The sequence below is a fragment of the Balaenoptera borealis genome (assembly GCF_965194805.1).
Source record: "Balaenoptera borealis genome assembly, chromosome: 1".
Taxonomy (NCBI): domain Eukaryota; kingdom Metazoa; phylum Chordata; class Mammalia; order Artiodactyla; family Balaenopteridae; genus Balaenoptera; species Balaenoptera borealis.
In genome coordinates, this window is record NC_138860.1 from 7,600,067 (window position 1) to 7,617,289 (window position 17,223).

A 17,223-nucleotide genomic window follows, 5' to 3' on the forward strand; every position below is an offset into this window, starting at 1 on the left:
ACTAAATAGATACTCAAATTTTACAGTTACAGACACCAATAAGTATTAATTTGGAAAACGGAATAAGCATGCTTCCATTATCAAAATAATTTAATTTTGCTTATTGTGTGTTCTTAAGTGTTTTAAAAATGTAGCTATGTTCTGAATATTTATTATCAAATTTTAACAGTCATTTTCCACTTTATATTATAAAGATACCTCTAAATACATTATATCCAGCACTGAATATAGTTTTTCAAATGTAGTTTGATAAATACAGATTAAACAGATACTAGGGCTCCCCTCTTTCTGGTCTTATACTTGTATTAATAGAGCTTAAGTTTATATCAGATATTTTTTGAGAGCTCACTCAAACAGATGACAAACATTGAGGCGGAGGTAAACTGGAATCTCTTTATATATTTGTTCAAACTATCATTGCTTAATTCAACTCTCTGACAATTTATATATATATTCTATTTATATCATAAAGAAATAAAGAGCAAATATAATTTAAGTACTTTGTTGTGTCACTATATCTGTTCCAAAAAATTAAACTTTATTTGCAGCTTTATTACACCATCATTTGTTTATCTGTAAGTTAGGTAAAAATGATACGTGATTCTAAATTTAAATATTTGATAATGTGATGAACATAATTGGGCCATATTTAAAATACGTCACACTCAAAGAGGAGTGCTTCCAAATTGTCTTTAGATAACTCCACCCATGAAAACCTATTATGTGAGGAGAGGCTGCAAAGATGGTTTCATAGGAGGCTCCTGAACTTTTCTCCTCTCATGGACACATGGAAATGTACAGCTCTACATGGATCAATTCTCTCTGAAAGAAATCCAGAAGGGAGCTGAACAACTCCTACATATCAAGTGAATGAGTAAATACCCATATTGAAATTAGTAAGAAAGTCTGAAACATACTCTTGCCAAAAACCCCACCCCTGGCAGCACCATAAAATCTGGTGGGAACTCTCAACTTCCAGCTTCTTACTGAAGAGCAGAAGGGTTGGAGCTCACATGTAGAGGCCCAACTTTGAACAGGTCCCCAAAACCCCAAACTCTAAAAGCCATTGGAACTTGTATCTATGATACCCACACAAACAAAGAAGGAATTTTTAATGGGGGAATGAGCATTCACAGTGGCTAGTCTCCCAGGGCTCAGTGCAGAGGGAAATGACAAAAAAAAAAAAATCCCATCTCAATCTTTTCCTGAATGGAATCTATTTGCACACTTGAGAGGCTGCTGCCTGAGGGTCAGACTTCTAATTTAGCATGCCTCTAGGGGCTGACTGCAAGTATCTCCCAAGGCCAGGGAAGACAGAGGACCCCTCCCGTCCCCTCCTCCTCCTGCCTGCCACAAGTCACCAGTATGTCCCTGGAGAGAGCTATACACACATCTGCCCCACAGCTTTTCAGCTGCCACCTGTGGGAGGGGTACCCAGATTGTCTGACTCTGATAGCAAACTGCACTTCCATTCAAAAGTCCCACAGAACTGTAGCAAACAAAGAGGAAGTTCTTAACTGGCTATTCACACTGTGGTTCAATAGCAGACTAGAGTAAGTAGAAGAAAGGATTGGCAAACTTGAATACAAGGCAGTGGTATTCTAATCAGAGGGACAAATAGAAAAAAAAAAATTAAAAATGAAGTTAGCTTAAGAGGAGTATCATACAGTTCAATTTATGTATTGTAGGAGTCCCAGAAAGAGAAGAGAGTGAGAAAGGGGCAGAAAGTTTATTCAAAGAAATAATGACTGAAAACATCCCTAACCTGAAGAAGAAAAGGACATCCAGATCCAAACAGTGCACAAGACACTAAATAAGGAAAATCTAAAAAGACCCACACTTAGACGCATTGTAATCAAATTTTAAAATGTTAAAAGATAAGGAGAGAATCTTAAAAGCAGCAAGGGAAAAACAACTTCTATGTACAAGGAACCCCCATAAGAATATAAGCAGATTTTTTTCAGCAGAAACACTACAGGCCAGAAGGAAGTAAGATGATATATTCAAAGTGCTGAAAGAAAAAAAAAACAAAAACCTGCCAACTAAGGATACTGTACCCAGAAAAGTTGGCCTTCCTTTTAGAAAAGTTGGTAACACATTATACCATAAACAAAATTTAATAAATTTATACCCATATTTACCTAATATTTTACAGTAAAAAATTAATGCTAATGAAATATGTAACAAAGTTTTTAGTTAAAATCAATATATAAATATTTTTAAATAATTTATGTTTTAAATGCAGCTACATTTCTATGGGAATATGGCATCTATAGAAATTATTTTCAAATCACATAATATGTTTAAATAATTTTTTCTTGGGCAAAAAAAGTTTACTAGAAATAGAGTTATGAAACAATAAAGCTATGATAATGAAATACAGACAAAATCAAATGGAAACATAAATAATTATAAATAGTTAAAAATTAATGATTTAGTAAGTAGTCCAACATTGAGCAAAACTCTTTCAGCATAGATTAAAAAAGAAAGGAAATAGTAAGATGTCTATACTGAATATGTTAGGGAAAAAAAAGTAACCTAGGAAATTATACGGGGTTACATGTGATTGTTTAAAAAGTAATGATTTATTTATAAAATATAAATAACCTAAACGTTGTCTCCAAAAGAAGAAACCCAATAATAACTGTAAAAAAATAGATTACATCCCAAATAATCTACTGAAAGTAGGAAGTTTTGCAAGTAGTATATTCAAAGGTTAGAGTGATTTCTATGTTATATAAATTGTTCCAGATTAAAAATAAAGAAAAGCTCCCCATTTGTAACAAAATTTTATGATTTCTGATCAAAAACATAAAATAGGATTCCATTATTTATTATAAACATACATGAGTTATTGGTTTTAAATTCTAGCAAACTAAAGCAAATGGTTTAGTAAAAGAAAAAAAATCCATGCATATTTGTGATTTTAGAGAAGTACATGTTTTATTTTTAAAAACTCATTAACTTAATAAGTCATATTACAAAAATAAAAACAGATTTATTATTATATAAATGTGGGATTAAATATACAATACCAAGAAAAAAGCCTTTGTATTTTACTATTAAGATATCTAATAATATTATGTAAATAGTTACCAATTAAAATGTATATAATTGATTTCTACTATACTTCCCCCACACACACAAAAAAAGTAGACAATTACCTAAGTGTTTGAGAGAGATACATAATGTATAGCTAGGTATACATTTACCAAATATTGTAAAGAATTTATATAAAAATTTTCAAAAGATTAATGAGGGACATATATTAATACTTGAATATACAGAGCAGCATAAAAGTTTCTAATTTTGAAGACATATATTAAGAGAAGTTAATTTTTCCAGTAATCTGATATTTTAAAAATCACAATTAGAGATCTAAAGAAAGTTTTTAATTTTGGCGCCCACTGACATATGTCAAGTGTTTAATAATATTACAGTAATAATAATATTATGGCACTGATGAGGTTGAAAATAAATAGAAAATAAAAATTTCAGAAATAAATATAAGAATACATTCAAATTGTGTATAAACTGAAGGTTAAAAATTTGAATTAGGTAAAACAAAATGCAAAGTTCAATCAGAAAAGTAGCAGACTTCATAGCCATTTAGGGAAAAAATGAATTAAAAATCTACTTATAATTTAAAGCTAACATCTGGGAAAAAAAGGCTGACGGTTAAACATAGTAATCATACATAAGGACTTAAATATCATATTTTTAATCTATAAATTTTTCTTACTATATTTTCAAGGAAAACTTGAAAAGAGTGTAATAGAAAAGTAGGGAAAGAGGATGAAGTATCCATATAAAAAATAAACACCAAATAACATATAAAAATATATCAACTATAATCAAAAACTACAAAATGAAATAGCAAACTTTAAAATTTTTTTGATTTATTTGTATTTAATAGATAAAATAATCTCTAGAATCTTTCTGAGTATACTAATTCATAATTTAAATTATAGTTGATATACAATATTATATTTGTTTCAGGTATACAACATAGTGATTCCACATTTGTATACATTACAAATTCATCACCACCATAAGTCTACTAACTGTCTGTCACCATAGTTATTGCAGTGTTACTGATTATATTCCCCGTGCCGTACATTACATCCACAGAACTTATGTATTTTACAACTAGAAGTTTGTACCTCTAGACCCCCTTTATCTATCTCATGCCACCCCAAACCCCTCCCCACTGGTGACTACTAGTTTGTTCTCTGTATGTATGAGTCTGTTTCTGTTTTGTTTTGTTTGTTTTTGGTTTTGTTTTATAGATTCCACACATAAATAAAACCATACAATAAATCTTCTCTCAGTATCTTCAGGGGGTTGGTTCCAAAACTTGTCACAGATACAAAACCTGAAGATGCTTAAGTCCTATAGTTGGTAATGAATTAACATAGGAAATCAATAAAAAGAAAACAATCAGGAGGCTATTTAAAAGTATAGCAAAGTGATAGTGAAAATTATAATAAAGGAAATGGTAATAGAGAACTGTTTGGATCCAAAATGTTTGGATCTGAAAGTAACTGAGATATTAATTGAGAACATACTGTAGTCTAAAACTTAAAGCATTATCAATTTATAATGAAAACTCAATATATAATGAAAACCCAAAATAACTGAATATATTATAAATGTAGATAGTTGCTTGTAAAAGTCTATTACAAATGTTTCAATAGATTGTTTAGATAGCATAATTTTTTTCACTTTCATGTTCTTCATTTATCCTAACTATAAAAGTCCTTTTTGATTAAAAATATTTTGATTGAAAGTTGGTGTATTTGGGAGAGACTTATACAAGTAAATAAAAGGCATATATAATAATGTTATTTGCATGATATTTCTGCACATTCATAACCCCAAATTAATGGCTAACAAAATGTTACGAATCAGGTGTTCTAACTTGATGAATACACGCAGATATTTTTAAATTGACATGATGAATGCATGTATGTAAACAAAGCCAATTCAGCTGCTTAAAAAACAGATGTTCTTTTAAATTAAACATTCACAGATACTACTGAAATATTCTGCATGTATTTCATGAAGTTTTCTTCCCACAGCAAACAGGAAGGCCATGTTAAACTTGACCTGTGTATAAATTATTAGATATTCCAACTTGGTGTATTGCAGTTGGTTAGATTTCACAGATCTGTACTGATAGGAAGTACAATGAGATTGAGTTCTGAGTGAAACTGAAAGAATAAATTTATGATATATTCTATAATCTACAAATAATTGAAAATAACATTTAATCTACATGTAAGGAGCACCTCAAAAAAATGGTTCCAATTACTCCTTAATTTTCTTTCTGTTTGATGTAAGATTTGGGAAAAGAGGAAGGAAATATTAAAATGGTATTTTATGAATTTCTGGTTTCCACTTCCATGTGTAAAGAAGTCACTACTCCATCCTAACAACAAGTAAAAAACTGAACAGACTAAAAAATCAAACACCATGTATCCATGAGAAAGAAGAGAACAACAGGGCAAACTACTGCCCCCAATATTGGAGAGACAGATTGGAAAATTCAGGGAGATGAGCCTCAGGAGGGGAAATCACCTGTGGAACTAGAGTAATGGTAGGAAAACCAAAATTGTAATTGACATTTGCTGGGGCTTGGTGCTGACACCTGTGAGGGTTAGAAACACGAGGGGGTGCTGTCATAAGAGAGCGCCAACAATATTGTGAGATTTACCTCAAGGAGCTTGACCAGAAATATGTGGGATGCCATGTTTAGAGGGAAATTTATAGTATTAAGTGATACATTAGAATAGAAGAAATATCTAAAATCAATAATCTAAATTTCCACCTTATGAAACTAGAAAAAGAAGAGAAAATTAGGGGCTTCCCTGGTGGCGCAGTGGTTGAGAATCTGCCTGCCAATGCAGGGGACACGGGTTCGAGCCCTGGTCTGGGAAGATCCCACATGCCACGGAGCAACTAGGCCCGTGAGCCACAACTACTGAGCCTGCACATCTGGAGCTTGTGCTCTGCAACGGGAGAGGCCACGATAGTGAGAGGCCCGCACACCGCGATGAGTAGTGGCCCCCGCTTGCTGCAACTAGAGAAAGCCCTAGCACAGAAACGAAGACCCAACACAGCCATAAATAAATAAATAAATAAATAAATAAAAAATAAAAATAAAGGAATTCCTTTAAAAAAAATAACATTTCAGTATCAATACCCATGTAATTATAAAAAAAGAAAAAGAAAATTAAATCCAAAGTAAGTAGGAAAAAAGAAATAATAAGTATTACAACAGAAACCAATAAAATTGGGAAAAAAGAAATCAATGGAAAAAAGCAAAGAAAAACTGTAAAAAAAAATTAATAAAACCAATAAGCCTCTAGCCAGCCTTATTAAGAAAAAAAAGAAAGAGGACACAATACCATTTATATTAGCATTCCCCAAAATGAAATAAATAGGTATAAATCTAACAAAATATTTATAAAATCTATATGCCAAAAACTACAAATCTTTGATGGATGAAATAAATGGAGATATTTTCTGTGTTCATGGATGAGACTCAATATTGTCAAGATGATAATGTCAATGTTCTTCCAAACTTGATCAATAGATTCACTGCAATTCCAATAAAAATCCCAGCAAGTTATTTATGGGTATTGACAAACTGAGTTTAAAGTTTACATGGAGAGGCAAAAGACCCAGAATAGCTAATACAATATGGAAAAGAACAAAGTTGGAGGACTGATGCTACATGACTTCAAGACTTACTATAAAGCTACAGTAACAATGTGGTACTGATGAAGGAATAGACAAATAGATCAATGTAACAAAATAGAGAATCCAGAAACAGGCCCTCATAAATCTAGTCAACTGATCGTTCCCAAAGGCAGTACAGTGGAGCCAAAATTGTCTCCTCAACAAACGGTGCTGGAATAATGGGGAAGCCATGTGTAAAAAAAAATGTAAATCTAGGTACAGACCTTACCCCATTCACAAAAATTAACTCAAAATGCATGACAGACCTAAATATAAAATTCAAAACTATACGACTCCTAGAAAATAACATAGAAAAATCTAGATGACCTTGGGTATGGTGACCAGCTTTTTATGTACAACACCAAAGACATGATCCATAAAAGAAGTAATGGATAAGCTGGACTTCATGAAATATAAAAAGTGCTCTGAGAAAGACAATATCTAGAGAATTAGAACACAAGCCATAGAATGGGAGAAAACCTTTTGCAAAAGACACATGTGATAAAGAACTGTTTTCCAAAATATGAAAAGAATTCTTAAAACTCAGCGATAAGAAAACAAAACCTGACTAAAAAATAGGTCACATACATTAACAGATTCCTCACCAAAGAAGACATACAGATGGCAAATAAGCATATGGAAATATGCTCCACATAATATGTCACCAGGTAATGCAAATTCAATGCAAAATTAAACAACATTGAATTACCACTATACTCATATTAGAGTGTCCAAAATTCAGAACACTGACTACACCAAGTGTTGACAAGGATGTGGATCAACAGGAACTCTCCTTTATTGCTGTTGGGAATGCAGAATGGTACAGCCACATTGGAAGTCCCTTTTGGGATTTCTTACCAAATTGAACATACAATACAGTATTTGTGCTCCCCAGTATTTATTCAAAAGAGTTGAAAACTGTGTTCATACTGAAAATCTGCACACGAATATTCATAGTATCTTTATTTATAATTGCCAATTCTTGAAAGCAACCAAGATGTCTTTTTTGTTAGTGAATGGATAAACTGTGGCACATCCAGAGAAAGACATATAATTTAGTGCTAAAAAGAAATGAACTATCAAGCCTTAAAAATACATGAAGGGACCTTACGTACACATTATTAAGAGATAGACGCAAACCTGAAAAGGCTACATGTTACATAATTCCAACTTTATGACATCTGGAAAAGGGAAAACTATGAAGAAAATAAGATCAGTGCTTGCTAGGATCAGGTTGGGGAGATTCTGGTGCACGATATAGATAATGGGGGAGGCTATACATGTGTGACACTGGTGGGTCTAATGGGAAGTCTCTGTACCTTCCTCTCACTTTTGTTGTAAATCTAAAACTGCTCCAAAAAATAAGGTCTTTATATACAGTCTCTCTCTATATAAATTATATAGGTAATACCCAGGCATCGTTATGACCTATTTGGCCTAAGTCAAAATGATGCCTGGGATATTATTCCAGAAATAATCATCAACAATTCTTTTTGTAGGACTTCCCTGGTGGTCCAGTGGTTAAGACTCCGTGCTTCCACTGCAGGGGGCACGGGTTCGATCCCTGGTCCAAGAACTAAGATCCTGCATGCTGTGCGGCAAGGCCAAAAAAAAAAAAATTATTATTTTTATTCCATATTTTAGAAGTTTTCTTACATTGAAACTAAGCAAAATACATAAATCGTGCACATGCCCAGGAAAATTAGCAAACACACTCCTATTTTATGTGGGTAATTGACTGTATTCTGTATTCATGATATTATGCTTTAACTCCAATCACTTTTAGCAAGTGTCACAAACATGTACAGGCTCTTAAGGGTTTTTCCTGATGCATGAGAAAGCAACAAAGGCTCTGATTTGCATGTGTATTCATATGCTATAAAGAACTATATTGTACTTGTTACTTAGCCAGGTAAAGAAAAAATATAACATATGATATTACTTCATAGCTCACATATTTTGATTTTGTGTCAATTTGATCATTTTTCTATTAGTGGTCCCAACAGACAAGATAGGTTTGGTCAATGAGCCAAAATATTAAGTTGGATAAAATGTAATTAATTCAAATACCTTTCTTAATCAAGAATTATTCTGATTTTTTTATTATTCATTCTTTGAGCAAGGTACATTTTGTTTTACCTAGGATACCAAGCCCCATTGTCTATGACTAAAAATGAGCTTAATCAATTTGCTATGGATAACTACACCTGGGTTCAGTCACCCAGAGCACTCCTCAAGGAGCCTTAGGAAAACACAGCCAACAGTAACTGGCATATGCCATAAAAAATTAGTATTTGAATGGAGCATGACATCATATGCTAGCTTATTCCTGAAACCCAGATATTCATTGAATTTGGAAAATGTATATATATTCATGGACTGATTTAAATTGATTGAATTGGAATTAGCTAGTTGCTTTGACTAATGCAAAGGGAGAAAAGTTAACTGTTTCCTCTTTTTTTAAAAAATTATTTATTTATTTATTTTTGGCTGTGTTAGGTCTTTGTTTCTGTGCGAGGGCTTTCTCTAGTTGCAGCAAGTGGGGGTCACTCTTCATCACGGTGCGCGGGCCTCTCACTGTCACGGCCTCTCTTGTTGTGGAGCACAAGCTCCAGATGCGCAGGCTCAGTAGTTGTGGCTCACGGGCCTAGTTGCTCTGCGGCATGTGGGATCTTCCTAGACCAGGGCTCGAACCCGTGTCCCCTGCATTGGCAGGCAGATTCTCAACCACTGCGCCACCAGGGAAGCCCCTCTAGTTTTCTTTTTAAGTGGATATTATTATTCTATGTAAATAGATATTTTAAAGTTAAAAAATTAAACATTATGCTAATTGATCAAAACCACATACTATTGAAATATACAGATAATTTGAGTGTTTGAAGGGATAGAAATATCTGTGTTTCAACAATATTACCATTTATTGAGCACAATGCTAGAAACGTTACAATTATTATCTTATCTCACTTGAACATCAAACAATCCTGTAATATAAATATTGACATCCTAAAGTATTTACTGAAGTCAAATGTTTTTGTTTCTAACCTCAAAATATAATGGGAATCTGCCCATAGTCAATTAGATTGGTGTAGTATTCTACTATTTGCTTTACCATATCTTTTCTTCTCCTGTATCTTTTTCTCACATAGCAGCCAGAGTCATCTTACAAGTTCAAATATGCATCTGAGGAATATTTAAATCTTTTATTATTTCAAACGTCAACATTAAAATTACTAGTTTGAGTTCAACCCAATCAGAATTATTGTTCATGTCACATAAAAATGTGTTTTTCTTCTTAAAATTTCACCATGGGATATGGAGTTCTTGCTTATTTGGTTGTCAGTTAAGCCTATTCTTACTATATTAGACAAGAATTAAATATTGAAAAGAAAATCTAGCAGAAAATAGTTATAGATTAAAATGAAAAGCGTGGTTTTTTTTAATCATTATGTTTGGTTAATATAATAGTCTGTCCAACTACATTTTTGTAAGCTTTTCAAAACAACTGTTTTAGACAGTGAATAAAAAGAAAAGCCTCTAGAGATCAGATAAAATAGTGACTATGATTCCTTTTATCCTTTATACAATAACATTAATCATTAACTATCCAACCCCAAGCACTAACCTCTCTATGCAGGGGAGAAGAAAAATCAAAACAAGAACAATCAAACTGAAAATGTGTTCCACAATTTCTCACTTGATTATACATTAATCTTTCTTTCGGGAATTTGTTCCTTAAATTTTAATTAATCTTATGCTAAAATTCATGGCATATTTGCCTCATTAGTCTTTCTGCTTTTTTTTTTGTCTTTAATTTGTAATTTTCCCTTTTAACTGCATGCCAGTTCCATTCTCCACTGACACAAATTTCATCTATCTTTTAATACATACACATACTTTCAAAATATGTAGTATTATTACTATGTATATGCGTCAGGCACCAGCTTTTAAAAGCATGCAAATATATACTGTCCTATGGGAATACAAGTGTAAGCTCTGCTGGCCTCCAGAGCCAGGCAATCTGGGAAGCAGTCGCAAAAATTGGGGCTCCAGATGAGTGTATAAGCTCCTTTCTGGGAGATACAGCAAGCTTCAGGAAGGCGAGGAAAGAGCTCCAAGATGGTATCCGTGGTCTGTGTTCCTTAAGAGGAATTCTGTAGGCCCTGGATGCATGCCAAACCTGAAGCCCACCTCTCAGGATCCACGACATGCAAATTTTAATTTAAATTTTAAGCACATTTCAACTAATTCATTTCTTTAATTATGAACATCTCATGTGTTTTGTAATTGTTGCCTAATACAAATTACATTGAAATAACTCTTCTTGACTACATCCCCTTACAAATCTGTATCTATTTATCTCAAGTATGTACTCAGAATTAAGGATTCTGGGCATGAGCTATGTATGCATTCAATTTCATGGAAAAGCATGCAGTTTTCTCACTTTCTCAAAACAGACAAAAATGTTGTCTTCGTTACATTCTCTACCTTTGTCAATTTATTAAGCATCTGCAGTGGCGTGTCATTGTTGTGCCCCCGATACAGAGAATACTGCAAGTTGCAATGTTGGAGGATCACAGTGGCTATTCATGCCTCAGGTCAAGCACTGAGAGCTATTGGGGCAGGGGGCAACATATGGATCTTTATTGAAAAAGGAGTTAGAAGGACATCTTTTAAAGGAAGACATATTTGTTTTCAATGCAACTGGTCTAATTTTAACATAACATTCTATAGAAGATTATAAGAATTGCCAAGATTAATATAATCAAACTATATATGTAATATATGTTATATATAAACAATATATTTATATATTATATATAAACTATGCACATCATATATAACATATGTGCATAGTTTATACCTACATATATAGGTATGTTTTGTTTTCTTATTTGTTTAATTAGGATAACATAGAATTTGCTTCTAGTGCCAAAGAATACAATTCTGTAGTTAAATTTTATATATATATATATGAAGTAACATCTATATAACATATTACTCTGATCTATATATTATTAAGATCTATAAACATATTATGAGCTAATTGTGTGTGTTTATGTTGATTTATATTTGAAAACCATCCTTAGAAGTTTGGATGGTTTTTCAAGTAATTATTTTTCAAGTAATTGAAAGCTATAAAATATTTTTAATGGGCCCATGGAATCATAAACCTGTTCAATTGGATACGTTTGAGAATGGTAGTGTTTCCGTATCTGGAGAATACTGTTAATAGGTAAACATATAATACCTCCACAAGATTCTAAGAAACATGTATAAAAGAATCAAATTTTGTTTATCCTCTTTTGCTGAGCACTGTCTGCTGCTAAGAATAAATCTTAATCATTTGTCCAAAACGAAAATTCAAAGGAAACTATTAGGACTAGGGCTATATCCTGGATTGGGAACTTGTCTGGGAACAGGAGTGACTTTGGGGGAAGAAGTAACATTTAGAGAAAATGATCAGGTGGCCATCACTTGTGAATGTACTGAGAACAAGAAGCAGTGAGACTTTTCAAGCTGCTTATTTACTGCAAAGTGTTATGGTCTTATCTTTCAAAAGCAGGTGTGTCAGGGTCTAGTTCTAGCTTGTTTTAAAAATTACATTAATACTATTTAGTTTAGTATTTTCAATTATGTAACAAAATGTCACCTGGGATGTTGCTAAGGCTTGTTCAAGTAGAGAGCTTGACAATTTCATATCTCTTCTGATATTTAAATAAATATTTGTCTATCTATCTACCTATCTATCTATCTATTAACCTATCTATTGAAGAAAACCAGAATATTTAATCCCAATATATACCTCTCTGACGTAAAAGTCATTCTGAGCTGAAGGCAATTAAAAACCAGAAAACCCAGAATAAGCCTCCTCATTTCAGCCAAAAGGCAGGATATGAAATCTTTTTTTTTTTTAATTAACTTTTTAAAAAATCTTTATTAGAGTATATTTGCTTTACAATGGTATGTCAGTTTCTGCTTTATAACAAAGTGAATCAGTTATACATAAACATATGTCCCCATAACTCTTACCGCTTGCATCTCCCCCCCTCCCACACTCCCTATCCCACCCTTCTAGGTGGTCACAAAGCACCGAGCTGATCTCTCTGTGCTATGCAGCTGCTTCACACTAGCTATCTATTTTATGTTTGGTAGTGTATATATGTCCATGCCACTCTCTCACTTTGTCCCAGCTTACCCTTACCCCTTGCTGTATCCTCAAGTCCATTCTCTAGTAGGTCTGCATCTTATTCCCATCTTGCCCCTAGGTTCTTCTGACCATTTTCTTTTTTTTTTTTTTTTTAGATTCAATATATATGTGTTAGCATACAGTATTTGTTTTTCTCTTTCTGACTTACTTCACTCTGTATGACAGTCTCTAGGTCCATCCACCTCACTACAAATAACTCAGTTTCGTACCTTTTATGGCTGAGTAATATTGCATTGTATATATGTGCCACATCTTCATTATCCATTCATCTGTTGAGGGACACTTAGGTTGCTTCCATGTCCTGGCTATTGTAAATAGAGCTGCAATGAACATTGTGGTACTTGACTCTTTTTCAATTATGCTTGTCTCAGGGTATATGCCCAGTAGTGGGATTGCTGGGTCGTATGGTAGTTCTATTTTTAGTTTTTTAAGGAACCTCCGTACTGTTCTCCATAGTGGCTGTATCAATTTGTATCAGTGCAAGAGGGTTCCCTTTTCTCCACACCCTTTCCAGCATTTATTGTTTGTAGATTTTTTGATGATGGCCATTCTGACTGGTGTGAGATGATATCTCATTGTAGTTTTGATTTGCATTTCTCTAATGATTAATGATGTTGAGCATTCTTTCATATGTTTGTTGGCAATCTGTATATCTTCTTTGCAGAAATGCCTATTTAGATCTTCTGCCCATTTTGGGATTGGGTTGTTTGTTTTTTTGATATTGAGCTGCATGAGTTGCTTGTACGTTTTGGAAATTAATCCTTTCTCAGTTGCTTAAGTTAGTTATAGTTTCTTAAGGTAGGATTGTATAGCTATAAACTTCCCTCTTAGAACTGCTTTTGCTGCATCCCATAGGTTTTGGGTCGTCGTGTTTTCATTGTCATTTGTTTCTAGGTATTTTTTTATTTCCCCTTTGATTTCTTCAGTGATCTCTTGGTTATTAACTAGTGTGTTATTTAGCCTCCATGTGTTTGTATTTCTTACAGATTTTTTCCTGTAATTGATATCTAGTCTCATAGTGTTGTGGTCGGAAAAGATACTTGAAAAAATTTCAATTTTCTTAAATTTACCAAGGCTTGATTTGTGACCCAAGATATGATCTATCTTGGAGAATGATCCATGAGCACTTGAGAAGAATGTGTATTATGTTGTTTTTGGATGGAATGTCCTAGAAATATCAATTAAGTCCATCTTGTTTAATGTATCATTTAAAGCTTGTGTTTCCTTATTTATTTTCATTTTGGATGATCTGTCCACTGGTGAAAGTGGGGTGTTAAAATCCCCTACTATGATTGTGTTACTGTCAATATCCCGTTTTATGGCTGTTAGTATTTGCCTTATGTATTGAGGTGCTCCTATGTTGGGTGCATAAATATTTACAATTGTTATATCCTCTTCTTGGATCGATCCCTTGATCATTATGTAGTGTACTTCTTTGTCTCTTGTCATAGTCTTTGTTTTAAAGTCTATTTTGTCTGATATGAGAGTTGCTACTCCAGCTTTCTTTTGATTTCCATTTGCATGGAATATCTTTTTCCATCCCCTCACTTTCAGTCTGTATGTGTCCCTAGGTCTGAAGTGAGTCTCTTGTAGACAGCATATATACGGGTCTTGTTTTTGTATCCATTCAGCCAGTCTGTGTCTTTTGCTTGGAGTATTTAATCCATTTACATTTAAGGGAATTATCAATATGTATGTTCCTATTATCATTATCTTAATTGGTTTGTGTTTATTATTGTAGGTCTTTTCCTTCTCTTGTATTTCCTGCCTAGAGAAGTTCCTTTAGCATTTGTTGTAAAGCTGGTTTGGTGGTGCTGAATTCTCTTAGCTTTGGCTTGTCTGTAAAGCTTTTAATTTCTCCATCAAATCTGAATGAGATCCTTGCTGGGTAGAGTAATCTTGGTTGTAGGTTTTTCTCTTTCATCACTTTAAATATGTCCTGCCACTCCCTTCTGGCTTGAAGAGTTTCTGCTGAAAGATCAGCTGTTAACCTTATGGGGATTCCCTTATGTATTGCTTGTTGTTTTTCCCTTGCTGCTTTTAATATTTGTTCTTTATTTAATTTTTGATTGTTTCATTAATATGTGTCTTGGCATGTTTCTCCTTGGATTTATCCTGTATGGGACTCTCTGTGCTTCCTGGACTTGATTAACTATTTCCTTTCCCATATTAGGGAAGTTTTCAACTCTAATCTCTTCAAATATTTTCTCAGTCTCTTTCTTTTTCTCTTCTTCTTCTGGGACCCCTATAATTCAAATGTTGGTGCATTTAATGTTGTCCCAGAGGTCTCTGAGACTGTCCTCAGTTCTTTTCATTCTTTTTCCTTTATTCTGCTCTGCAGTAGTTATTTCCACTATTTTATCTTCCAGGTCACTTATCCGTTCTTCTGCCTCAGTTATTCTGCTATTGATCCCTTCTAGAGAATTTTTAATTTCATTTATTATGTTGTTCATCTCTGTTTGTTTGCTTGCTCTTTAGTTCTTCTAGGTCCTCGTTAAACGTTTCTTGTATTTTCTCCATTCTATTTCCAAGATTTTGGATCACCTTTACTATCATTATTCTGATTTCTTTTTCAGGTAGACTGCCTATTTCCTCTTCATTTGTTAGGTCTGGTGGGTTTTGCTTTGCTCCTTCATCTGCTGTGTGTTTCTCTGTCTTGTCATTTTGCTTAACTTACTGTGTTTGGGGTCTCCTTTTCGCAGGCTGCAGGTTCGTAGTTTCTGTTGTATTTGGTGTCTGTCCCCAGCAGCTAAGGTTGGTTCAGTGGGCTGTGTAGGCTTCCTGGTGGAGGCGACTAGTGCCTGTGTTCTGGTGGATGAGGCTGGATCTTGTCTTTCTGGTGGGCAGGTCCACGTCTGGTGGTGTGGTTTGGGGTGTCTGTGGCCTTATTATGATTTTAGGCAGCCTCTCTGCTAATGGATGGGGTTGTGTTCCTGTCTTGCTAGTTGTTTGGCATAGGGTGTCCTGCACTGTAGCTTGCTGGTCATTGAGTGGAACTGGGTCTTGGCATTGAGATGGAGATCTCTGGGAGATTTTTGATGTTTGATATTACGTGGAATTGGGAGGTCTCTTGTGGACCAGTGTCCTGAACTTGGCTCTCCCACCTCAGTGACACAGCCCTGATGCCTGGCTAGAACACCAAGAGCCTGTCCTCCACATGGCTCAGAACAAGAGGGAGAAAAAAAAGGAAAGGGAGAAAGAATATAAAATAAAATAAAATAAAGTAGAATAAAATAAAATAATATTATTAAAACAAAAATTAAAAAATAATTAAGAAAAAAACATTTTTTTTTAAGTAATTAGAAAAAAACAAAAACAGACAGACAGAACCCTAGGACAAATGGTAAAAGCAAAGCTATACTGACAAATTCACACACAGAAGCATACACATACACACTCACAAAAAGAGAAAAAAATATATATATCGTTGCTCCCAAAGTCCACCTCCTCAATTTGGGATGATTCATTGTCTATTCAGGTATTCCACAGATGCAGGTACATCAAGTTGTTTGTGGAGCTTTAATCCGCTGTTCCTGAGGCTGCTGGGAGAGATTCCCCTTTCTCTTCTTTGTTCACACAGCTCCCAGGTTTCAGCTTTGGATTTGGCCCCGCCTCTGCGCGTAGGTCGCCTGAGGGCGTCTGTTCTTTTCTCAGACAGGACGGGGTTAAAGGAGCAGCTGCTTCGGGGGCTCTGGCTCACTCAGGCCGGGGGGAGGGAGGGGTACGGATGCGGGGCGAGCCTGCGGCGGCAGAGGCCAGCGTGACGTTGCACCAGCCTGAGGTGCGCTGTGTGTTCTCCCGGGGAAGTTGTCCCTGGATCACGGGAGCCTGGCAGTGGCGGGCTGCACACGCTCCCGGGAGGGGCGCTGTGGAGAGTGACCTGTGCTCGCACACAGGCTTCTTGGTGGCGGCAGCAGCAGCCTTAGCGTCTCATGCCCATCTGTGTGGTCCGCGCTGATAGCCACAGCTCACGCCTGTCTCTGGAGCTCCTTTAAGCGGCGCTCTTAATCCCGTCTCCTCGTGCACCAGGAAACAAAGAGCCAAGAAAAAGTCTCTTGCCTCTTTGGCAGCTCCAGACCTTTTCCCAGACTCCCTCCTGGCTAGCTGTGGTGCACTAACCCCTGCAGGCTGTGTTCACGCCGCCAACCCCAGTCCTCTCCCTGCGATCTGACCTCCAAAGCCGGAGCCTCAGCTCCCAGCCCCGCCCACCCCAGCGGGTGAGCAGACAAGCCTCTCGGGCTGGTGAGTGCTGCTCGGCGCCGATCCTCTGT